The sequence below is a fragment of the Protopterus annectens genome, chromosome 3.part1 (genome assembly GCF_019279795.1).
Source record: "Protopterus annectens isolate FY-2018-M chromosome 3.part1, PAN1.0, whole genome shotgun sequence".
Taxonomy (NCBI): Eukaryota; Metazoa; Chordata; order Ceratodontiformes; family Protopteridae; genus Protopterus; species Protopterus annectens.
In genome coordinates this window covers 125,953,069-125,978,774 of record NC_056732.1, presented here as the reverse complement: position 1 = coordinate 125,978,774, position 25,706 = coordinate 125,953,069, and the positions used below count along the sequence as shown (strand labels likewise).

At 40.9% G+C, this 25,706-nt stretch overlaps 1 protein-coding gene across 2 annotated transcripts in view; it reads left to right on the top strand.

Moving 5' to 3' along the window:
* The window catches only part of TCAIM (T cell activation inhibitor, mitochondrial), a 421,022-nt gene that overhangs the window by 290,828 nt on the left and 104,488 nt on the right, over positions 1 to 25,706 (top strand). The gene's annotated exons all lie outside the window — the stretch shown is intronic.

Below are 25,706 nucleotides of genomic sequence, written 5' to 3'. Positions count from 1 at the left end.
TTTTCACGAAAATGCCACAGAATAGTGTTCACTGCATTTTTAAAAATAAAATATTGCCATACTTATTTTACTTTTTATTTATAATGGAGCAAATTAGTATATAAGCTAGCACTGACTTGGCTTTGAGTACAGACTGATAATGGAGAAGATTATGGGAGATGTAGCTTAACTATTCAAAGGTTAGTTCTCTTTCAAGGCTAAAAATATGTGTGCCATATTCCAGTAAGCATTAGTGGGAGATGGCATGGAGGATCTGAATAGGATATTGTATGATACTATGCTTGTCATATCATGATGTGATGTGTGCGCTGTTATGTTCCCATCATAAAATGTGGATGGTAGATGTCCAAGGCTAAAAGTAGGGCACATGCTCAGACTTTAATGTGGATGGTAGATGTCCAAGGCTGAAAGTAGGGCACATGCTCAGACTTTACCTATCACACAGGTGGGAAGGTGTGTGCATATGTATGTATGTATGCATGTAGACTACATGTTCATATGTGGATGTCTTCAAACTGAACAACTGTTTTATAGAATTGGGTATGAAAAGACAGAAAACAAGAAAATGTGAAGAGGAGTACAGATTGTGCATTAAAATTATTGCTCAGTAAAACATTTTTTCTAACTGTTGAATATGGCTTTGAGTACAATAGCTTTTCTTGGGGGAAAATATGGGTCAATTTGATTCTGTCCTAATAACAGAAGTGTTAGACACACTAAATGTGCACTGTGGGAAGAGATATTACATATATTTATGATAAAATCTGTTTGTCTGGCCACTATACTTTAGTTAAAAATACTAGCATACAGAAATTTGCAGGCCAGGTCTCCCTCCCGTATTCCATTTACTGCTACCAAGGTAAAAGTCTCATTAGTATCAACAGTACCAAAAAAAACTGTAATTGCATTCTGGTGAGCTACTGGCATCAAAAACTTTAATCAGTTTCTCAGACCATATTAATATTAGAATATAAGACCATCATCCAAATCAGATAATTCTTGGAAAGGAAAATGTAGAAGCCTTGGGAAGAATAACATTCTTCAATCCATATACCATTCTGTTCTGCAGGTCAGATTTTAGAAGCACTATTCTTACCTCATTCACTCCAATGGAGCTTAGGAAGTTTGCACTGTAACTTCCAATGGGTGGAGCCTAAGCCTTTTGACAGAATCAAATTGTCCTCACATTTCAAACAAGTGTTCATATCTCTGGAACCACGGACATACCTCTCATACTTACCAAATTCCTCAGTATTTACCAGTTTTGAGGGCAAAATAGGGTGCCACGAATTTCCAAGTGGCCCCTTTAACTCCTGATTTTTTTTTTTTTTTTTTTTTACAAATTTAACTTCTAGTTGACATTGTCACATATTGCCAGCATATCTTGCAATGTATTTAACATGCAGGAGCATGTGTGATGACTTCAGCTTCATGAGGCAGTTCATGACTGCCTGTTGGACTCTTAGACTGGGCAAGGAGTTTCAAACCACGTGGGAGTTGAATGGAGAAGTGTGTTTGCTTGAAGAGAAGGCTAATTTGTGAATGACGGACTGAAAAGGGACTTGCTGAGTTCTAGCACTTATCAAGACTCTTCCATAACCATGGCACTTAATCATCCCTGGGCTTCACTGATGGTTAGTATGGGAATGAGATTTACTAGTTTTCTTGAGGTGTTGAGGCTACAGTGAAATCTGCAAAGAGGGAATATGTCATTAGAGTGAAAGGTACTTGCAGCCACAGAATATGAATATTTGTCAAAAAAATTCCAACCGAGCTTAAGCCATCAGTTCTTTGTATTAACTAGGCTGCCTCTCTGTTCTCCACTATCAGTTAGGTAACTCTTCTCCATCAGAGGTTAATTGCTGAGTTTAATTTTAAAAAGACTGTTGTTGACCAAATAAGTATAGTTGGAAGCCTGGAAGGATAATGAGGTGGGAAAAGGCTTTAATCCTCAACAGTTTGTGGAATGCAAAAAAAACTAGCACAGCTGCACTTAAATTGCTTCACTCTGGCGTCCAACCCCAGTCTTCTTGCCATGGGTACAACCTCTCAGATGTTTTGCTTGATGTTGTGTTTCTTTTCAAGGATCCCTCCAAGGTGAGTTCCCAGCAAGTGCTCCAAATTGGTAAGTGCAGTTCACACTTTTCCCTCACTGGCAATATTTTCTGTGTGGAATGAAGCTGGTGCACTAAAGCCTTTGTTCTCCTCCCAGACTTTACATTCACATCATCTTAAAAATTCAATTAGTCTGATTTCACCCAGTTTTCTTTCAGACTGTAACTAAGAATTATATAAAAAAAAAAGTTCCCTACACTTACACTGTCCGGTAGCATTTCTAAGTTGTTTGTTGAACTGTGTAAAATTGCGACCAGACATTACACTACAGTATAAAGACTTATTTGTTCAGCTAGAGCTCCTTAATATTCCTATCTTTTTTTAACCAAAAAAGAGATTCTCAAATACATGTTTTCCAAACGGTTTTATCAACGCCATATCTGTTACTACAGCTCGGCTGCAAATTAGGGACATCAACCCACAGCTGAGTTAAAAACACAGAACTAAAAACACGAGTAAACCACACTGTTAAAACCAAATAGAATGTGAAACTGGGTACTTAAACTGCTGAATGTATTTATTCACATAAGCAGCTTAAGTGCTTTTGTTTTAAACTTTAAAAGACTTCATCAGATCAGTTTAACATTTGTGAAAAAATACATTCAGCGGTTTAAGTTTCAAGTTTCCAATTTTATTTGGTTTTAACAGTGCGAGTTAAAAACACACCTTCTCATACCTCTCAGTCTCTCAGGTCTGTAGAAATGTCACTGATGGTCATAGTGTTCCTTGTTGTATTGTGTATCTACTTACCTGTGGTTCAGACTGTGAAAAAAAAAAACGATCCATTGTCCAGCTCAGTCATCTAGTTAACAAATAAATAAATCCAATAAAACATCAGGACTAGTTTGTTCTGTATGTATGAGTCTTTCTGTCTCTGTTTTAATATTATTATCTTTTTTGTGGTGAGTCATTTTGGTTGCATTCTCAGCTTGCACTGCTTGCCATAGAGGAAGAAATCTGGATAAGGCCAAAAATAAGACACCAGTTGAAAAGTAATTCAAGTGGACCAGAGAGGTCATTTTTTATGCTATTTAGTAAACATTCCAGGATGTTATCAGGGCCCATTGATGCGGTGTTTTTGGCCTTCGAAAGTGCATTGATGACTTGTTCCCTAGTAATGGTTGGGGGGATTGTGTTATGTGCTGTTTCCTTTGTACTATCAGAGCGGGAGTGGGGAGAGAAATTTGAGCTGAACCTGTCGGCCAAAAGGATGGCAATGGCCCTTGGTTCAGTGTGGCTGATGCCATTTACAATAAGTTCTGTGCGTTGTTGTGCATTTCCTGTGAGGTTACGGCCATATCTGTAGATTTTGTCTTTGAAGTATTAATTAACCCTCTTAGCTGCCTGTTTAGCTTGGCCAGGGGACTTTTAGTATGTAGGACATTGCTCCTCTTAATGCTTGACCAAGATTTTTTTTTCTTTTGTTGTATAACCAATTGATCTGATGTTAGTTTTCATTCTATCCTCAACTGATGGGTTTGAATCTGATCCCTCAGATCTGACTCAGCTGTTGCTAAAGCTCATGGCAACCAAAAACTCTTGAGCTTCTCCCTTATCCATAACACACCAACCCCAAGTACCTCCAATCTCTTTTTCTGCTCTGTGTAAAAGACGTTGTGACTGTTGTGACTTTCAGTTGTGAAATGTTTCTACTTTCTTGTTAAAACTGTCATATTATTGGATTTATTTAATCCCTTACCTAATCTCCTACCTTATTACTGTTTTTTCCTAGTTAAAATATCTTTTTGTCCCTCTTTTCTTCCTTCCATACAATTCTGTACCTTCGGGTACTATTGTTAGCATTCTTCCCCTTGTTTTATACTCTGTGTAGTTTCTTATTATCATCGCTGGTAATTTCTGAATCTGTCTGTTCCTTTTATTAAAAAATAAATAAATAAATAAATAAAATATATATGTATGGGAGCGCTACAGAATCCTGAAAGCCCAAAATCCTGAAGACTAAAATCTCGAAAGTTCAAAATACTGAAAACACATAGGATACCAACACTTACTATATTCCAGCACAAGTACATACAGAAACATATTACCCTGCAGTTATACACAGGGTGGCAAGCTCCACTGCACCTCGTGCTACTTAAATATATCAACTCCAAGATATATATATATATGTGTATTTATATATATATATATATATATATATATATATATATATATATATATATATATATGTGTGTATTTTGTATTCACTTCTGTTGAATATTCTTTGTTAAAATCTGCTTGTTTCCTAACTGGTGATCTGATGTCAGTTTTCTTTCTATCCTTAACTGATGGATTCGGATCCAATCCCTTGGATATGACTCAGCCATTGCTAAAGCTTGTGACAATCAAAGGCCTCTGTAACTTCCTAGCTGACTTCCCTTCAGTCCATATCCAATTCATCCATGAGTTTAATCTCAAACATAGCAGAGAGGACTTCAGGGGTAGTGGGTTCAGGGACTTCCATAAGGAGGCTTGCCTGGATGCACCTTTGTGAGTTTGCAGAGCCCTTCAAAGTCCTCTTTCATCCATGCCTCCTTTGATGGAACATTCTTATTTGGCCCCAAAGTATAGGACATTCTATCCAGGTGTGAAAAGGTTGTTTGCCATGGGCATGTGTTTTTCAACCCCTCAATGAACCTTTTCCAGGAATCAGTGAGGTGGTCAGAAAATGTGGTTCAAATAGTGTGCTTTACAGGACACACATGGAGAAGGTTTCCCCAGAGGCAGAGCAGGGAATTCTAATGGACATCACCACCTACATGGCAGAGGTGGCTCACAGAATCAGGGTTCCAGAGAATCATTCTTTGACTAACCCTACCAGCGCTCCAGAAAGGAGGCCCAATTGCCCACTTTTGGAGGCAGTCAGGGGATGATTATTCCAGCACCAGAGAGCCTGGCTAGATATAACAAAAGATACTTGGCTGCAAAGGATCATTTCCAGAAGATATATAATATCCTTTTCACTTTCACCTCCGATCTCAAGAAAAATCCCCAATGTTCCACCCAGTCAGAGGGAACAAGCAACAATTTAAATACAAAAGCTGCTAGAAAAGATTTATCCAACAGGTCCCACCAGACCAGATAGAATCCAGAACTTACTCAAGGTTTTTAGTGCCAAAGAAAACAGGGGACTGGAGACCAATTATAGAGCTCACCAAACTAAACAAGACAGTTCAAAGAAGCGAATTGTGGATGGTCATGGTTCACTCCATTCTCCCTTTTTTGGGCAAGGAAAACTCAATGTGCTCGATGGTACGCATCCTGAAGGTCTATCATATAAAGGTGAATCAACAATGCAGAAGTTATTTGTGCTTCCAGCTGGGAGCCAATCATTACCAATTCAGAGTACTACCCTTTTGACTCACCATATTCCCCCAAGGTGTTTACCAAATGCATGGCAGTAGTAGCATCTCCTCTCAGACTGCAGGGATTCTGAGTGTTTCCATACTTAGAACTCTTGCTCATATTCACTTTGACCAGACATCAACTCATATTGGCAAAGGACCAGGTTCTCCAGATTTGCTGTCTTCTGGGGATAACTATAAACTACGAGAAGTCTCATCTACAGCCTACCCAGAGCCTAGAGTTCATTGGAGCAGTTTTCAGTACGAAAACTGCCATTGCATCCCTGCCACTATCGAGTTCAGACAAGGTCACAAGTCAAAAAGATAATCTGCAACACCATGATTTCAGCTCATCTGGTCCTTCAAGCCCTGAGATCAATGGCAGTAGCAATAACATTAGTACTACTAGCCAGATTTTACATGAGAATTCTTCAATAGATACTAGCTACACAATGGTCAATTCTTTATCAGTCTGTCTTACCAGATAAGAATAACTCAGGCATGCAAGAAACACCTGGAATGGTGGATTCATTCAGATCAAGTTCTTCTAGTTCGTCCTTTCATTCCCTCCCAGCCCAAGACCATAGTGACTGTGGGTGCTTCCCAGTTTAGGTGGGGGTAGCATTATTTGGGGAAGACAGTCCATGGCACCTGGTCCCCTGTGGAGGCCAAACTGTATATAAATGTCCTAGAGATGAGAGCAGTGCTGTTAGCTTTGCAGGCATTCCAGAATGCTCTCCCCTTAGGGACCATTGCAGTACAAATGGACAACATGTCAGTAGTTTGGTACAACAAAAAAAAGGAGGAACCAAATCCTACCCACTGTGTAAAAAAAAAAAAGCACTCAGGGTGTGACAGTGGCCGATCTCTTCCATTCGCTTTCTCTTAGCAATGCACATTCCGGAGAAATCCAGGAATGGTCCTCAACAAGAAAATTGTAGGCAGGATCTTCTGTCAATGGGGCTAGCCTTGCTGAGATCTGTTTGCTTCCCCCCTAACAAGTATAGCAGCTACTTTGCCCTAATCCCCCCCCCCCCGAGGGAGGCTCTCTGAGAGATGCTGTACTTTATGATTGGCCCCCTGGTCTCCTGTATGCATATCCGCCCATTCCTTTAATTCCCAAATTCCTTCAGAAAGCTTCCAGGTTGAAGAGTAAAGTAATCCTCATTGCTCCATATTGGCCTTGACAGATTTGGTTTCCCTTTCTTTGGCTTCACCTGATTCAACCACCTTGGTTTCTGGATCCAACTCCGGACCTTCTGTCATACGACAGACATGATAGACCCAGATTTGACAAACCTCAGGCTGACTGCCTGGCTTCTCCAATTCCATTGATAGCCAGACAACCAATGCTCTCGTCCCCTGTCCGGTATATTTTGATGTCTTCCCATAAACCTTCCACCAGGAAACTATACTCCAGTAAATGGAAAAGATTTGTTTTTTGGGCTCAAAAACATAACATTGAACCTTTCACAGTTCCCATATATAATATTGAATTTTCTATCACATCTCTTTGAAGGAGCTAGTTCTTCTACAGTGTCCAGTTAGCAGCAATATCAAATTTCCATGTTGGGATAAATGGCTCTTCAGTAACATCTCATAAGTTAAGCAAAGCATTTTAAAAGGCATACTACTCTTAAGACCTCTCTTTAAAATCCTACTGCTCCTTGGGAGCTAAATTTAGTGCTGCAGTACTTTATTCAACCCCCTTTTGAGCCCACAGCTATCTGTGACCCTAAATTTCTTTCATGGAAGACAATTTTCTTAGTAGCCGTTACTTCGGCTAGAAGAATTTCTGAGATCCAAGCATTATTCTCAAAACTCCCATACTTGATGTTTCATAAGGACAGGGTGACTTTATGTACCAATGCATCATTCCTTCCAAAGGTGGTGTCAGAATCCAATATTAGCCAGTCTATTAATTTGCCTTTATTCTTCTCTGAATTTTCTAACAAAGGTGAATATGCTCTACACTTACTGGATATTTACAGGCAGTTGTGTTTTTACTTGTATAGGACTAAGAACATCAGAAAATTGGATCAACTGTTTCATTTACAGAACCCACTTTGGGTAAACCAGTTACCAAAGTTACACTGTCTAAATGGATAACAAATTGCATTTCCTTTGTATATAAAAAACTGGGGATTACCCTTACAAGTACAATTCATGCTCATTCTACTAGATCCATGGCAACTTCCTCAGTGTTTCAATCCAAAATGTCCATGGATGATATTTGTGCAGCAGCTACTTGGGCTACCCCCGCCCCCCATACCTTTATTACTCAGTACAAGTTAGATACCTTTATTACTCATTACAAGTTAGAACTGCTGTCCAGAGGAAGGGCATCATTTGAGTCTGTTGTGCTCAGGAATATCCTTCCTTGAGTACACCCTGGTAATTAAGTAGCTGGGGACTTTGTCCCATCAGTTGAGTGTAGAATGAAAATTGACATAATCAGATATGTACTCACCGTACCATTCCATTTGTGTTGTCCATTTTCATTCTTCCTCAATTCCCCTCCAGCCAACCGCCATCCTAAAGACTTCTGGAAGATCGAGTGTATATGGGCACTTTTGTCTTTATTTTATGCGCATCTCCAGCGTAAGCTTCTCCATAAGAATTTTCATCTTTTGCTTTTTATAGCAGCAAACAAGATCATAGGTAACTGGGATTGGTGCATTGTGGAGTAAGGGAGAAGCTCGAGAGTTGTTGGCTGCCACAAGCTTTAGCAACGGCCAAGTTGGATCTGAGGGATCGGATTCTGAATCCATCAGTTGAGGAAGAATGAAAATGGACAACACAGATAGAACGTTATGGTGAGTACATAACTTCTTTTTTACCACCATGGCAGAGAAAGAAAAAAGCCAGCTGGATTCAAAAAATGTCTCAAGTGCAGGCACAAAATTCTATTATCGAATGCCCACACTTTGTGTGCATTGTCTAGGACCTCTTCATTTACAAGAGGACTGCTCTATTTGTCACAGGTTTAACCCTAGAGCCCTGATAGAAAGAAAAAATAAATTGATTTTAAAAGGGCATCTTCCTTCTTCTTTTGGAGAGGCTTTATCTGGAGCTGTGTCCCCTAAAAAATCTAGGAGGCCTAAATCTCCTTCTCAGAGCCCTTCTACCTCTTCCTCCAAGGCTTTGGAGCAACCTAGAAAAAGACCTCCTTCTGATCTGACTTACCCTTTGGAACCTAAAGGAAAAAAGTCTAAATTACCGGATCTGACCACAACTTTGGATCTGATCACCAAAAAAGAGATCTATCAAATTTTACCTCAACATTGGATCCGAAGCAAAAGAAAAAAGAAATGTCAGACCCGATGCAAAAGCCAACAGATCCAGCTACTCTGTCTGTCATTATTTACCTTCCAAGGACTTAGATACTCCCCTTCATTAGACCCAGTTCCCTCCAGGGTTCCCTCTCCCTTTATGGAGAGATGTGGATCCCCTTCTGAATTTTCCACTCGCTCTTCCAGGAGCTTAAAAGAAGATGATGTGGAGAGAGTGGTGAGAAGAATTCTCTCCGTGCCTACTCTGACAGGTGCCCCTTTGGCTCCTACCCTTTCTGGTCTGGAGGTCTGATCTTCTGTCACTCCCCCCCCCCCCCTGCCAGTTCCTCCTCTGACTCCTTCCACTGTCTCATAGTCATTGGATCTCAGCTATCTGGCCTTGTTTGACTCCCGATTTGAAGTTTGCCTTGAGCACTTTAATTCAGTTAGATCCAGAGAGCTCTTCAAGCTGAGGCTTCCCTGTCAGATGCGAGGTGTTGGAGTCCACTCCAAAGTTGTCAGAGCAGTCACTGTGCCTCAGATCCTTGGCATGGGTTTGCTGGACTCCGGCTTCTTCCTTGGGAGGGGGTGGTTGTCCTCTTAGAAGACAGGAATTATGGTCCAAAAGCTTCCTTTTTGGATCCGAGGTCCTCTTCCTCTCAGAGGAGGTCTGCCTTTGAGACTATTGAGAGAGCATTGTCTGCCCCAGCAACATAGATGATTCCTACCCCAATCAGATCCTCAGTCTACAGCCTTGACATCTCTGCACTCGGAGTCTCAACTCTCTTTTCCACAGGGACAGCCAGTACTGAAACCCTATTCTTCCCAACAGGATATCCCAACTTTATCTGATGCCTCCCTGGAGCATCCCCCTGAGGATGTCCCTAAGAAGATGACATGCAAGACAGAGCACTTGGACTACCCAGGGGAGTCTATCACAGAAGACAGACTTCAATGAAGGTGAAGGGTCCCCACAGTCACCTTTTGAAGATATCTCATTTGGAGACATCCTTAATCTTAAAACAGAGAGGTGGCTGAATGTCAAGCAACCCTTCATCTGAGGAGTCTGTATTCTGGAGGCTTTTGATACTGGCCAGTCTACCTCCTGGTTGACTTTGCCCACCAACAAGCTCATTGTTTTGATCTCTCTGCGGGCATGGAAGAATCCCAACACTATTGAACCAGTACCTCGGAGACCTGACAGAATTAGACCACTGCCATAGGACAAACACTTTTGGGGAAAAGGAGTGCCTGTTGATGAAGGAGCTTGGCAAGGAGAGTTCCATTGTTCACCCCCCCCCCCAGCAAGGTGTATCGGGTGATGGACAGGTTTGGAAAGCATGTGTATGCTTCAGTGACCTTTGCCTTAAGGTCACTGAATTATTTGGCACATTTTACAAGGTTGCAAAGGGATTTGATTAAAAGAACTTTCATATGCCCACTCAGGATCTGTTTCTGAGTAAGTGCAAACATCTTTCACTTCTCAGTTGACTACCCTGCAGTTTGTTTCCAATTCATCCATGAGGCTCATTATAAATGTAGCCGAAGGATCCTCTAGGGCAGTGGGTTCAGGCATTTGCATCAGGAGGCATGCCTGGATGCGCTTATGTGATTTTACAGAGCCCTTCAAGTCTTCATTCGTCAGTGCTCTTTTGGCACATCTTTGTTTGGCCCAAAAGTGAAAGATACATTATCCAGATGAGAATGACAGAAAGACCTTGTCTGCTGAACCCCTCAAAGTTCCCTTTCCAAGAATCAACTAAGTAGTCAAAAGATATGGTTCAAAAACTCCCAGGGACTTTTCCAGGACACACAAAGAGGAAGTTCCACCAGGGGTAGAGGGGGAACTCTAATGGTAGATGCTTGCCCCCAAGGCAGAGGTGGCCCACAAAACCAGGGGTCCAGAGATTAATTTTTTGACAAGACCATTCCAACGTTCCTGAAAGTAGGCCCAATTGCCCTTCTCTGGCGACAATTAGGGGTTGACTATCCCTGCACCAGAGTGCCTGGCTAGAAATAACAGATACTTGGGTGCATAGGACTATTTCCAGAGGTTATGTAATACCATTTTCTTTTCCTCCACCAATTTCAAGAAGAATCCATGGTGTCCCACACAGTCAGAGGGAACAACCAGCAATTCAGTTACAAAAGCTGCTAGAAAAGAGTCGTCCAAGAGGTCCCACCAGACCAGTTAGTATCCAGAACTTACTCGAGATTCTTTTTAGTGCCAAAGAAAATAGAGGACTGGAGATCAATTTTGGATCTCAGCATCTTAAACAAGTCAATTTGACACACCAAGTTCCAGATGGTCATGGTTCAGTCCATTTTCCCCTTTCTGGGAAAGGACAACTGGATATGCTCGATAGACCTTCAGGATGCATACTGTCACGTAAAGATTAACAGGCGATCCAGAAGTTATTTATGCTTCCTGCTGGGAGCCAGTCATTACCAGTTCAGAGTTCTGCCTTTGGTCTCACTACAGCCCCCATGGTGTGTACTAAATTTATGGCAGTAGTAATAGCTCACTTGAAACTGCAAGGATTGCGGGTGTTTCCATGTCTAGATGACTGGCTCATTATCACCTCTACCAGGCATCAATTAACAAGGGCAAGAGATCAGGTTTTCCAGACATGTTCTCATATGGGGATAACCATAAACTACATGAAGTCTCAACTGGAAGCAACTCAGAATTTGGAATTTATAGGAGCACTGTTCAACACAGTCAGTGATAGCCTCACTACCTCTTTTAAGGGTTCAGACTACAAGGTCACAGGTCAGAAAAATAATCTGCAGTACCAAAATTTCAGCCCACTTGGTCCTTTAAGTTCTAGAATCAATGTCAGTGGCAATAACTCTCGTACCTTTAACCAAATTTTACATGAGGCTACAACAGTGGATAGTAGCAACACAACAACACAATGGTCGATACTTTACCAACCCATGTCAACTCCAGTATGAACCACCCACACATGCAAAAGGGATCTCAAGTGGTGAATTCAATCGGACCAGGTTCTACAAGGCTGTTCATTCATTCCCCCTCAGCCATAGTGACCTTGGATGCTTACCATTTTGGGGTGGCATTTTCTGGGGAAAACAGTCCAAGGCACTTGGTGCCCTGAATAGGCCAACTTGCATATCAGTTTCCTAGAGATGAGCGCAGTGCTTTTTTAGCATTGCAGGCCCTTCAGAATGCAGTCCCTTTGGGCATAATTACAGTTCATATGGACAATTTGTCAGTAGTTTAGTACCTCAACAAACAAGGAGGGACCAGATCTTGTCCCTTGTGTCGAGAGGCGCTCAGAATGTGGCAATGGCCAAATCTCATCCACCTGCTTTCTCATAAGGCACATTCCAGGGAAGTCCAATGTGATAGCAGACAAGCTGAGGAGGTGCAGCCTTCTACCTCATGAGTGGCCCCTCAACAAGAATGTAATGGAAATGATTTTCCATCAGTAAGGCCAGCCTTGCTGCAGTCTTGTTTGCTTCTCCCCTAAACAAGAAATGCAGCAGCTACTTTGCCGAGGGATGCTGTACTTCATGATTGGCCACCCAGTCTTCTTTACACTTATCCACCGGTTTTGCTAATTCCAAAAATTCATACAGAGAGCTGCCATGTTGAAGAGCAAAGTCATTCTCATTGCGCCTTACTGGCCTCGACAGAGTTGGTTCTTCTTCCTTTCACCTAATTTACATCACCAAACTTGGACTCTGGATCTGACTCCAGACCTCCTGTCTCATCCGACAGGCATAATTCATCCAGACATATCAAACCTCAGGCTGACAACCTGGCTTTTCCAATTCCATTAATAGCCAGACAACCTATACTCTCTTCACCTGTTTGACATATACTTTTGTCTTCCCATAAACCCTCTACCTGAAAACTGTACTGCAGTAAATGGAAAAGGTTTGTTTACTGGGCTTGCCAAAATGTTTATCCTTTTTCAGCCCCCTTACATACCATCCTGGAATTTTTGGCTCTGCTTTTTAAAGAAGGAGCTAGTTCCTCAATGGTTAAGGTTTGGTTAACAGCAATAGTGAATTTTCACATTGGATTTGAGGGTAATTCTGTTGATTCTCATATACACTGCAAATCATTTTTGCTAGGCAGTCTTCTTCTAGGACCTCCTTTTAAAGACCAGACTCCCTCATGGGACTTGAATCTGGTACTGCAAGCTCCCACTCTTTCTTCATTCAAACCAGCAGCTAAGTATGACCTTAAATGCCCTTCTTGGAAGACAATTTTTCTGGTAGCCATTACTTCTGCCAGACAAATTTCTGAGATTCAAGCATTGTCCTCAAAACTCTCATACTTGATTTTTCACAAGGAAAGTTACATTATGAAGTAATGCTTCCTTTCTTCCCATGGTAGTGTCAGAATCTAATATCAATCAGTCCATTAATTTGCCAGCATTCTTTCCTAAACTTGCTAACAAGTGCAAATACATGTTACATTTATTGGATGTTCACAGACAATTACATTTTTACCTTAATAGAACAACTGACTTAAGAAAAACTGGCCAATTGTTTGTCTCATTTGCAGAAGTAATATTGGGAAAGTCAGTTGCCAAAGTAACTTTAGCCAGGCGGTGACTGATTGTATTTCATTTTTTTATAACAAATTTGGTATTACCTTACAAAAAACATTATGGGCCCATTCAACTAGATCCATGGCAACTTAGCCAGTTTTTCAATCTAGAAAGCCCATGGATGATATTTGCACAGCACCAACTTGGGCTACTCCCTGTACCTTTGTTACTCATTACAAATTGGATCTTGTCTCCAGATGTAGAGCATTGTTTGGTTCAACTGTGCTCAGGAATATTCTTCCTTGAGTCTGCCCTAGGAATTAGGTTGCTGGAAACTCTGTCCCATCAGTTGAGGATAGAATAAAAATTGACATCATCAGATAAGGAAGTTTTGTACTCACCATAACATTCCATCTGTGTTGTCCACTTTTATTCTTCGACTCCCCACTCACCAACCCCCATCCTTCGAAAACTCATGGAAGAATAAGTGGTTAGTGGACATCACTGCCCTTTATATTGAGCTCCAGATATAGTCGTCTTCCTACTTCCCTGCAAATATTTCCTTTCTAGTAAAATCGGCAAACAAGACTTGAGGTACTTGGGGTTGGTGCATTATGGGTGGGGGAAATCTTTGAGTTTTTGGTTGCCACAAGCTTTAGCAATAGCCAAGTCTGATCCGAACCCATCAGTTGAGGAAGAAGGAAAATGGGCAAAACAGATGGAATGTTATGGTGAGTACATAACTTCTGTATATTGTGATTCCACCAGGGTGGCTTGTCTGTTGAGTTACTTTTTAATACTAGTGGGCACAGCTTGCTCTATACAGCTATCAATATGGCTGTACAGAGATTTTGTAAATAGCTCAGTGTATTCTATGGTATTTACTGGGTTTGGGGATGTTTGGAATTTAGCCAAGGTGCTGCTTAGTAGAAAGAGGTTAGCCTTGAATAAGTTCCTAAAGGTTTTTGGTTTTGCTGGATCCCTGGATTTCATTTTTATTTCAAATAATACTGCCTTATGGTCAGATCTGATGAGCGAAGATATTACATTGGGTGAGGAACACTGACACTCCCACATGTTCATGAGTACAAGTTCAAGGCTGTTTGTATCCCTGGTAGGAGAATGGACTAACTGTTCTAGTATGTTGGTATTAACAAAGTTTAGGAATTGCTGGGCTTGTGCATTAGAAATGGTGTATGATATCCAATCTATAGAGGTGTAGTGAAGATCACCAATTAAGGACTCATACATTGAGATAGGTAGTATGGGTTTCCTGGGATATACAGGGGGACCTGTATGTTGCAAGGATGTGGGACGACACCCTGTTTATGGTGAGTTGCACATGTTTGAGTTCCAGTGGGTCATACACTTTAACTAGTTTGGATGTGAGATTGGTGACACTCCTCCACCTTTAGTTCCCTCCTGTGCAGTAGCTGGTCTAAAGATGTTGTGTCTTTCGGCTTTTCCTGGTTAGGAGTCGCCACAGTGGAACTCCAGTCCGCTAATGATTGACAGTAGATTTTTACGTGCTGAGCAACAAGTTTTAAATGTGATTATGGAAGCTAGAGGCCTAAAAGTGCTAGGAGTGTAGAAAAATGGAAGAAGATTTTTTTTTTGAGTACAGCAAAAGAATTTGGGAGATTTAGAGCTAAATTTTGAGGCGACTTTAATATCTCTTACTGAATTTGGTGGGACAAGGTTTGTCTTTCTCTTCCATAACAATTCAAACTCCTTTTTTAATCAGCCTGACTTTGATTCTGATTGTTGCCTTTTTTTCTAGGGGGCCAAAATAAGCTCCCCCATTGGGAAAGACCTCCAAGGCCCCCCAGTTTTGTCCTCTCCTAACTTACTCTACTTGATTTTGTTAACCTTCTCTACAACCTTTTTAGCCCTTTGTCACCTGCTGCTGAATTTATTGTCATGGAAGACTGCTTTTTGAGGCCTTTATACTCTGCAAGAAGGGGTGTTGAGGTTGCAGGCCCTTGGCAGTATTAGCCCTTTTGTGTTCCATAAGGACAGGGGTATCATTCACATTCTTCCCTCTACCTTGCTGCCCTAAGGTGGTTTCTAGGTGTTCCTTTAAACCAGGAAAGTTTTGCACACACCTCGTTTTGCACGACCGTTCATTTAAAAAAAAAGATGCACTGCTTAAGATTTTCGGCAGTCTCAACCGTTTCTTTGGCAGGACTAAAGATTTTCCGGCCGTTTAGGCTTGCCATTTATTTTTTTCTTTTTGGATTGGCTTGCCAGCCCTGACGCACAACCTTCAACGAAGGTACGCCCATTCATGCATGTCTCCACACAGAAGATGTTCTAGCTGAGAATCGAACAGGACAACGTCTTACTGTGAGGCGACAACGCTACCGCAGCACCACCACCGCAGATGTTAAGTGCATTATAACCTTGCATTGCTGGGGTACTCTCAGCGACTTTAAACCGTGTTTCCATTGCTACAGAGATGTCTACATTCTCCAGAGAGGCAGGCTTGCAAGGAGTGGAGTTTGTTCTTAAGACTTCTGGCATTGGGCAGTACCACCTTCAGATATTTCTTCACAGGTTCAATTAAGTTAGTAGGTTTTTCAGTTTGGCATTGCCTACAAAAGGCATTATAAGGGTAGAAAAGGTCTTTGCCAGTATCTAAAGCCTAGAGGGGATAAGTGCAGACCACCCCTGACAAAGCAGTGTGGTCTGTCAACCATGTTCTTCCAGGCTGTCAAATATTATACCCCCCCCCCCTGGATTGACACCAAAGGCTAAGCCAGTTGTTGAAATCAATAATTTTCTGTTGAGAACTTTGCATCATCCTTGGATAAGGTAGTATGCTGCTCAGTGCTAGGCTCATACCTGCCTGAGACAAAATTTGGAACCATTCGCTCTTCCTTTGGGGATAAGAGTTCTCTGGCACCATTTGTTCCCCACTAGAGGAAAGAATCAAATGTTAGGAGCTTGTCAGTTCGTCTTGATGCTGTGGACTTTCTGTCTGAATACACTCAGTAGCTTGCAAGCTGCACTGTAGCTGCTTTCAGAAAGTGCATGCATACAGCTGCTTATGCTCAACTTCCTGGCTAAGTGCCTTAGCAGTGTACAGCATGGACACACTGGGATTCTTACTGCAGGTTATAATACACCTGCACTCCTGCAGATGTCACCTATGCACCAAGATGAGTTTCCTTCTATTCTCCCTTTTCTAGTTCCTGTGGTGCCATACAAATGCATTGCCATCTAGGGTGCAGTCAAGGAATTATTCCACTGTGTCATGGGGCCAAGCTCCCGTTTTTGATTTCCCTCTCACATGTAAGAGAAACAAGCAGTCTTTCTTTCTTCCTTTGGAAAACAGTATGATGGTCTCAGAGGCAGTTGCAGAAGATGAGCTTGAGTATAAAGCTGTGGAGAAGGCTTAGCCACTGAGGTCATAATACCAAGTCGGATATTGATTTCAGACTCCCACTGGAGAGATGTGGCATTAATTAGTCAGCAGGCGCTATACTCTCATGTTGAAGATGTCCTTAGAATTGATATAACATCAGAAGAACTTTGTAGAGTGATTAGAGCTGTGGGCTGGTGGAAGCAAGAGCATACGGTAACCAAAGATGAATATCAAAGTACTATATTCAGAAGGTGGGGAAAAAGGCAAAAAATGATCCAGCCAATGGCTCAGCAGTGTGTGATTTGACTTGTTTTAAGAACAATACTTTGGATTTTTGAGCTGATATGTTATTGCTATGCTGTTTACCTAAGAAGAATTTGCACCAGATAATAGTTTTGTTGGCTTCTTGGACATGAACATGGGAACATCTGTGCATGCTGACTGGAAGTCTTTACTTCTGACATCAAGGAGGGTTCAGTGTGTTTTTGATAACATGTACAAACAATCAAAAAAAAAAAAAAAAGAATTTTAAGTGGAGGGGAACTTACTGCATTGCTGGTTAAGAACTCTACCTGGAGCTTGCTTCAGATTTATTTCTGGGTTGATGGTATAGAACTGCAACTGTTGTCTACTTGGTTAGTACTTAAGTGCAAAATCTTGACCACCGCTGACTTAAACAAGAATTTTAAAGAAGATTGGGTAGGTGATGTTAAACTAGAAAGCTGACTTTCATAAAATCGCAACAGTCAGATTACTTCTCTAACGCTTTGTTTAGGTAATGTAGTAAGTGTCATCTGGTGCCTTTAAATGTCCTAGCTGAAGGGTTGTATAGCATAGAGGTGGATGCTTTCATTATGGGTACTAATTCAGAAGTAGGCACAGAGGTTATTGTTGTTGCAGGACAACTGCAAACATGAAAATTTGGATTTACACTTGTCTGTGGTGAAGAAGATATTTTTGTCTAACCCTGCCTTCGGAACTACAAAGAGAGCTGCTTTATTTCTTTGAGGTCTCTGCAAGTACTGTTCTTGCAGTTGGCAAGCTGCTATGCCAGAATCCTAATAGGGAAGCAGATTTGTTTTATGCAGGGTAACCATAGCATTTTAATGTGATACCCTGTGTCATACACACACAGACTGCCTGAATAGAATATATTCTGTATGTGGCAGTTATGTCCACACAGATATCCTATAATTTATGTTGTCATCTGTATGGGAATCTGATCATATCTTCAGAAACTGTCTAGAAAATATGCCACTTCATCCATAGGTTGCATTTTCATATGAGATCATTTATAAATTGGAAGGACATGCAGATTTTTGCTATTTTGATGTCTGAGAGAATGTAAAGCAGGATAAAGATCAGTTGTCTTTTCTGTTCTGAGAAATAATTTGCCAACTGAGGAGATCTTGGTGCTTGGGGCAAAGAACTTTTTATGGCTGTGGATATCAGAAGATGGACAGTGTGGGATGTTGGACTTGTTACGGTACACAGAATAATGAAAGCAGTAAAAAAAAATATATATATTTTTAGGGTGAGGTTGGCTTCCTGAAAGTGACATTTGAACTCCTTGGCTAGTGTTTGTGTGGCTGAATGCATGGCCTGTAAGTCTAAATGACCCACTTACCAGTACTAGAAGACAAGGGTTTTGGTCACTTAAATGAAAATGAGGGCAAAACTGCTGTTATCTGGAATCAGTGGTTAGATTCTGAAAAAGAACAAGGCTGGGGAAGGTAACAGCTGGATATTGCCTTCACGTGGACTGGATGTGAATCTTTTGCTTCTGGGTTTGCATATTATTGTGATATACTTTCCATTATTTATTTATTTATTAGTCTTTCTTGACTAGGCAGAGCCCATTTTCAGCGGAGGCCCAGGGAGAGAAATTCCATCACAGAGCATTTACACTGAGTGAATTTTAGATAGCTGTCAGAAAAATGTAGCTACAAGGTAGGTATATCATGTCTTTTGGCTTTTCCCGGCTAGGGGTCGCCACAGCGGAACTCTGGTCCACTCATCATTGGCAGTGGATTTTTATGGTGTCGAGTTGCCAGCCCGATGCCCAACCTTCAACGAAGGCATGCCCATTCACGCTCCCACCTACCTGCATGTCTTTAGCGTCACTCGACCGCAGGGAGGGCATGCAGACTCCACACAGAAGGCGCTTCAGCCGAGAATCAAACGGGAGAACCTCTTGCTATGAGGCGACAAATTAACCGCTTCTCCACCGCAGCCCCATCAAAGGATTTAATTCATTATGTATATGCGCCATTCTGGTCGCTCAGTATTCTTGCAATAAGTAAATGGATTTATACTGTAGAAAGGAAAAGTTGTAAAGTTTAGTGTTCTTACATTTCAGTGCAGAAAGATTTGAATTCAAGTGATTATAATGAAGAGTATAGTTGAGAAGTCAGTTATAAAATTATGTAAGAAGAGAGATATTAGTATTGTATAGGAATATAGTGGTAATAGTATTTATATAGGAAGATAGTGGTAATAGCATTTGAGTAAGAGGGCATGTTTATAGGATTAGTTCTGTCTATGCTGTTGTGTTCCTAATTGGTATATCTGGAAGGTTTATAGCTTGGGTATATAAGGAATGCATGTGAGAGGTTGAGTGGTGGATGAGGGCAATCAGAAAGAGATTAGTGTTTGTGAGAAGTGAGGAGGACTGTATTGATTCAAGTGCAGAAGGGAATGTTTGTTAGGGATGTATTGATTCAAGTACACAATTGAAAAAGTTAGGGATAGGTAATAAGTTTGTGCTTTCACTAGATGTCTCAACCTGTTGATGAACATGAGCATGACCAGGATTGGGTAAGATGTTTCAGATAGATTTTATAGCTTGGGAGTGTGTCCTTTTTGCTTGTGTAGGGATGGTTTCCAGAGGTTGGAGATGTAACAGGAGTGTTATGAGTCTCCTGATGAATTATTTGCATTACTAGAGCTTAGTAGAAATTTATCATCAGATCAGAGATGTCCTCTGGGTGCTTATTTTTTAACGCAGGTCATTTTTCAGGATGATATTTCAGTTTGTATGCTGTAACTAGCTGAGAGTATGTTAGGTAGTTGTAAAGCTTTAGCCAGTTTAGCTGTTTTAAGGCTTGGCATTGGTGGGTTTGATGTGGGTTTGATGTGCAGTGTTGGTAGCAAATTTAGCTGCTTTCTTGTAATAGGAGGCTAGTGTGGATTTTAGTGTAGAGCTCAGGTTTGTAAGGATAGGTGGGGCATATAAGAGTATTTGGAAGTAACTAGGATACGGCTATTTTTCTTTTTCTTGCTTGAATCTTTAAGGTACTGTTTGGCCCTAGAAAGGGAGCCAGATTTCTAGTGGATCTTTTTAACTGTTTGAAGAATATGTAGATCAAATTTAAGATTATCTGTTACAATGCACAGTAATTTAGTATGTGATACTACCTCAATTTTAATGTTTGCAATGTAACCAAAAAAAGATTTTTTTTTTTTTATTCAGATGATGTTTTTGGGTGAGGACACTGGTTTTATTTTACTGGGGTCGAGGAGAAAGTTTGAATTTTTCAGAGAGGTTTCAGTTAAAGAGAGAAATTTGAGTTTGGATATTGTGGGGCTGTACATGTTTAAAGTTGGATCATCTGTCTATTGTACTGTATTTACTTGGTCTATATCAGTGTAAAGCTGATTTATAAAACATGTACTGAAGAGAAGGGGTCCTATTAGAGAGCACTGAAGGACACCTGTGGTAACTAGGAGAGAGGAGAAGAGGTCCTGTTACCATTTAACTGTTGTTGCTTTCCAGATAGATAACTAAGGAACCATGTAAGGGGGAAATGAGAGAGACCTATAGAAGAGAGTTCAGCGAGTGGATGGTGATGTAATCTTTTTCTTTCGGCTGTTCCCATTAGGGGTCACCACAGGGGATCATCTGTTTCCATTTCTTCTTGTCCTCTGCATCTTGCTCTGTCACACCGACCACCTGTATGTCCTCTCTCACCACATCCATAAACCTTATCTTAGGCCTTCCTCTTTTCCTCTTACCTGGTAGCTTCATCCTTAGCATCCTTTTCCCAATATACCCAGCATCCCTCCACAGCACATGTCCAAACCAACGCAATCTCGCCACTCTGGCTTGTCTCCAAACCGTTCAGTCCGGGCTGACCCTCTAATATACGTGGACGGTGATGTAATAGAGTGTCAAAAACTTTGGATAAGTCTAGGAACATGGTTGACGCTAGTTTATCAGTGTTTCTATGCTGGTTTATATTGAAATGAAGGAGAGTGATGGTCTTACTGTGGTGGTTTCTGAAACCATGTTGCATTTCAGAGAGAAGATTTGTATTTAGGTGATTTAGAAGCGGAGTATGGATACATTTTTCAAGTATTTTTGATAAGGGGAGAGTATTACAGTGGGATAGTAGTTATTAAACTCTACAGATGTGCCATCTTTGAGTAAAGGTATAATATAGGATTTTTTCCCAATGGAAGCAACATAGTTTTCAGATACAGATCTATTTATCGACAAAGACTGGAAAAGTGATTGCATCTGTAGCCATTTTTAAGTAATCCAAGGGGAGGTAGTCAGCATCTAGGGTGGTTAGTTTTAGCTTATATTGGAGTGTTTTTTTTTTTTTTTAAATACTGGAGGTAACTGCTGGGCTGAAGTCAAATAGGTGAGTCAGATGCAGCATTATATTACGTATTCAGTAATCCAAGTCTAGTTTTGTCTTGTGGCAACTTTAGCTACGTATACGAATTTGGTAAGAAATATTAAGGGACAGAACTTAATAAAAAAATTTTTTTTTTGTTTTTGGAAAAGGTCAGTGTCCTGTTTTTAATGTTTTCCTATCTGTGTGATGTTTCAGAGGGCTATCTTAAAGCAGAATGTATCTTGCCACTTCTAATTATAATAGTTTAATTAGTACAGCACTCTTGTCTGTTCTGGATTCAAGTATAGTTGCATTTTAGTCCTCTATGGTTAATGCATCAAAACTTGGCAGATGCCCAAAAAGATATTTCTTTAAATTTCACTCATATTATGTTTGCTCATAGTTTATAAATGTATTTCAGCATAATTAGGACTTATGGTGTGTAGTAATATTGGATAGTGGTAAAAGAGCTGAATATGAAGTTACAGGCAATATATTATAATATCTGTTGACTGTATTAAGAGGAATTGCCTCGTTTACAATATTTTTGGGTGGTGGATATCAGGAGCTAATTGTCTGTGTTTTTGTAGAAACTACACTGTTTGCATTATTTTGGGAAAGTCGTCATGGGAAGTGATCAAGTATCTAAAATGTAAGGAGCGATTTTAATGAAAGCTTTAGAATGGGAGGTATACAAACTCTTCCTTCTGTTTTCCTTTGGTCATTTTTCAAAAAAAAGATTTTTTTTCACAAGTCTGGAATATCAGAATGGAGGTGACCATTCAAATGAGTGGACCATTACATATGATAAAAAATGTTGTGCAGGAGAGACTACGTGAGTAGAAAAGGGTTACAAGTATGGAAAATATTATCACTGTTTGTCATTTTGCCTGGTTTTGGGGGAAGATAAAGTGCAGCTGTATTAAGTACATGATACTGACTCTGTCATAAGGAGGAATTCTTTTTTTTCTCTGGCTCCTTCACAGAGGATCTGGTCTTTGGAGAAACTGTAACTGTAATACAAAGAATTGCAAATTAAATTCTTAAGAACTGCCTTCCCTAAAGAAGAGATCTGGTGAAATGCTGAAGCTTGAGACGTACAAAACTCTACCAGTTTCAACTCCTTAATTCCTGCTTTTGTGGGCTTCTGCCCCAAAAGCCTGATTCCAGCTACCTGTACTAAAGAAACCACATAGATTTTACAGGCTTCAAGTGTGGTTCCAGTAAGTGTACAGAAATCCTGTGGCTGATCCTGCTATAATTTATTTAGATGTTCCCAAAAGATCTTATAAAATTGCTTTATTTATATTACTCTTTGAAATGGAAGAGCTAGAAAAAATACAGTTTTGTTTCCATCTGGCAGCTGAACACCAGCTTCCACTGGGTCTGCTGGATCCACCTTAGCCTCCACCTTAGTCTTCACTGGGCTCAACCCAACTCAAAACTGGGTCAAGTGAGAAGATCAAAGACACTGGCATAGTATCATATTGCTGCTGGAGAGTGTACCTTAACCCACAACACCCTGCAGCAGCTCCACAATTGCTGCCTTTGGGAGGTGCATGCATGCTTCTGTGAATGTTCAACCTCCCATCCAAGAGGTATATAACTTGCAGCACAGAGCTTGTCTAGCTGTTAATGCCACCATTACTGCAGGCCTAGGCTACATCCTCACCAGGATGAGAGCCAATGTTGACCGCTCACTTGCATCCTCCTCCTTAGCGGCTCCTCCAGTGCCCATGTCACTGGTCAAACATTTATCCCTCAACACCATGTAGAGAAAAATGACCGTTTTGGTTAGAAGATGGAAGCATTTGCTGTCCTGGACATTAGATCTGTAAACTACAAAGCCCATATGGCACATTACAGCAGAGAAGTTTGACACAAGATTATAACCTATTCCAAGGCATTGCTGGCATTCGTATTAGGGAAGGAATCTGTAAATTGATAAAATTGGCATGAGTATAGATGTGGCTACAGTGCAGTAGGTAACATTTTTAGGGTTACTGTTTCTGGCAATGTTTTCAGAAGTCATGCCTGGCTTAGAACACAGCTTTCTCTGATGATGATAAAGAACATTTTGTTTAATGCTCCTTGTATCCAAAGGCTATTGTTTGGGGTCCCTTTCCAGAAGTTTGAAGAAGAGCAGAGCATAGCCAGTCCAGAGGGATTCGATAGATTAAGTCCTGTCTGTGTCCCACATGACCGAAATCCAATTAGTGGCTCTGGCAACTGATTGAACTGACAGGAAGACTGGGCATACCTGTTATTTTGTGGCAGGCTTATGCCAGCGTTAGTCGATCATTTGAATCCTGGAGGAAGCCTGGGCTCAGAATACCTGGCTTATGCATGCAGTATGGCTGAAAATAGATCTTAGGACAAGTATGTCCTCAGCAGCCACACCTCCTTGTCCACCCAGCCTGTTTCTGTTTCATTGATACACTTCAGGGTTAGAACCAAGGAAAAAGCCTGGTTCATGCAGACAGTGATGCTGCAGACACCTGCTCCACTCCACTTTGAGGATGCTGCTTTCCACTTCCCCTTCCCAGCCTGCAGGTCCATCCCATTTAGGGGATAGTACAAGACTAATGCTGCTACTGTGTACTTTCCCTAATTTGCATGCCAGCAGCCTCGAAACTGGAAGGATGAAACATTAGAGTGGTGCCTGGTAGCTGATGGTCAAGCTGCAGCACCAGGACCAATAAAAAGGAAGGGCACAGCATAGACGATGTAAAGCAAATGTTTTACACACAAATCAGTATATTCTGTTGAAACATTCCAGTGAAGTCCTGGCCCTTTAGCATGGGTTAGGCAAGTCCTCAGCTGGGTCAAAGCCAGTTAGTGAATGTATATGCGACAGCAGCAGCAACAACAAAGACAGATAATTTAGTGATAACCTGTAGTAATAATCAGCAACAGTTCCACCTGTCATCTTTTTCAGCCTATTCCCTCAATTATCTAGGAGAAAGATTTACACATTTTACAACTGGGATATCAACAGCCAAATGGTGAGTTAAGTTGTCATTAGGTACTCCAAAGACTTTTGTGCATGTCAACTTTCTTGTTGCAAAGAATATCTCTGGACTTACCGGATGCCCAGCAGAGAGACAGCAGATGGTCTATAAGATTTTTCATTGTTGGGGCACACCCCCTGCTGCAATCTGTTCGCTTTACCCCAGAATGCCAAATGTAACAGGTTCTTTGTCGTGATCCCCCCTCTGGGGCAGTCATCCCAGGGGGTTCTCTCTCAACAGTGGCCTCCATGGCTACTTTACACTTATCCCCCTCTCCCTCTGATTCTCAGATTCTTCCAGAAAGCAAAATGATGCAAGGCAACTGTCATCCTCATAGCTACCTTCTGGACCTGACAAATCTGGTTCCCCTCTTCTAAATAATCCCTGTCTTCTAGATCCCATCTCAAATCTAGTCACTCACCCTTCTGGCCAGCATCACTCAGACATCCCAAATCGGAGATTGACTGCTTTTTTCCAGGCCTGATGATGGACAGAGATTATCATCTCACTGATAAGTGGTTAGGATTTTCATGGCTTCCCAGAAAGATTCCACATAGATTATCTTTTGTAGTAAACGTTAAGCGTTGTGCTATCTGTTTGAATAGTCAAGACAGTGACCCCTTTTTTGCTTTGCTACCTGACATACTTCATTTTTTTTAAATCTATTTTTCAGATGTCAGTTTTTTGACTGTCAAGGTACAACTAGCACCTGTTTGTAGTTTTCATGTTTGGTTTGAGGAACATTCATTAACCTCACACAAATCATGTAAGGTCTTCCTAAAAAGTATCTTTCTTATTAGCCTTCCTATCAAAGATCCTGTACTGCTGTGGGATCTGAAATTGGTACTTGGTACTGGAGGTTCTAACCAAAGCTCCATTTGAGCTGGCTTCCACAGGACAGTTTAAGTCCTGGAAAATGTTATTTTTGGTGCAATAAGCCAGGAGAATATTGAGCTGCAGGCCTTATCTTCCTGTTCTCCATGCATAAGTTTTGTAAGGACACAGTGCCTTTCAGGACAATTCCTACCTTTTTTCCAAAGGTAGCTACAGAATCAAATTTGTCTCAACCTATTCATTTGCCTTTTTTTCTAGTCAAATTAAAACAAGTACAAAAACATTTTGTATACCCTAGACATAAACTGGCAGTTATGATTATACATTCACAGAAGTAATGTAATGAAAGATGGGCAGCTCTTTAATTCCTTTGCCCCTTGTGGGCTGAGTCAAAAGGTAGCCACGGTCTTGCTTTTTAGGTGATTGTCCTTCATCTACACTATTTTAAAAAAGTCATACTCGATGCACACTTCACTAGGATGATAGCTACATCCACAGCCATTTTCAGATCCTCTTTGATTGTTGATATCAGTGATGCTGCTACTTGGTCCTGCATTTAAATATTTCTTAGCCATTATAAGTTGTGCTGCCTCTTCAGAGCCAAAGCTTCTTTTG